Below are 675 nucleotides of genomic sequence, written 5' to 3'. Positions count from 1 at the left end.
TTAAGGGAAAAATAATTATCCATATGTTAGAGTTGAGTTTGACTGTTGCCAATACATTTTAAATTAGGTCTAGGGGTAGATGTTAATGTTATTCAAATAGTAATAGGATCATAGACAAGCATATACATACACACACCTTTTTATAATTATGAAATATTAGGAACTAAAAGATTCAGTACTTATATCAATCGAGCAACATATCATTTTCGTTCTAAGCGTAACCTATAATTTAATAAGTATAAAAGTTTAAACTTGAGTAATATATTATGTGACCTCTTCCATCTAATTTAATACATTTCACTGTACAGAAATATTCAGAATAATAACTGTTATTAATGTGACCGTGTCACCGCGTAAACTCTATTTATGATGATAAGTGGCTGTCCAATTTCCTCTAGAACAACTTTTGGCAGAATCTATTACAGAGCGTAAAGTTATTAAATGAATTCCTTTTGTACGCTCGAGGAAATGTGTTTAGTTTCGTTCAAAATTATATTCGAATAAGTTATTGGGCTAGCTACCCAATAACTTATTCGAATACCAATTTTATAAAAGACACGACATTACATTTGTTTCGTCTTCTATATTCTTTATTATTCTTATTATTTGTACCTACACTTTTAATAATGAATACAATATTTCTATATTGACTATCGAAATAAGAAACAGCAAATA

The sequence above is a fragment of the Manduca sexta genome, chromosome 7 (assembly GCF_014839805.1).
Source record: "Manduca sexta isolate Smith_Timp_Sample1 chromosome 7, JHU_Msex_v1.0, whole genome shotgun sequence".
In the NCBI taxonomy this organism is placed as follows: Eukaryota; Metazoa; Arthropoda; class Insecta; order Lepidoptera; family Sphingidae; genus Manduca; species Manduca sexta.
The sequence above is the reverse complement of the archived record's forward strand: the minus strand, read 5'-3'. Positions refer to the sequence as shown.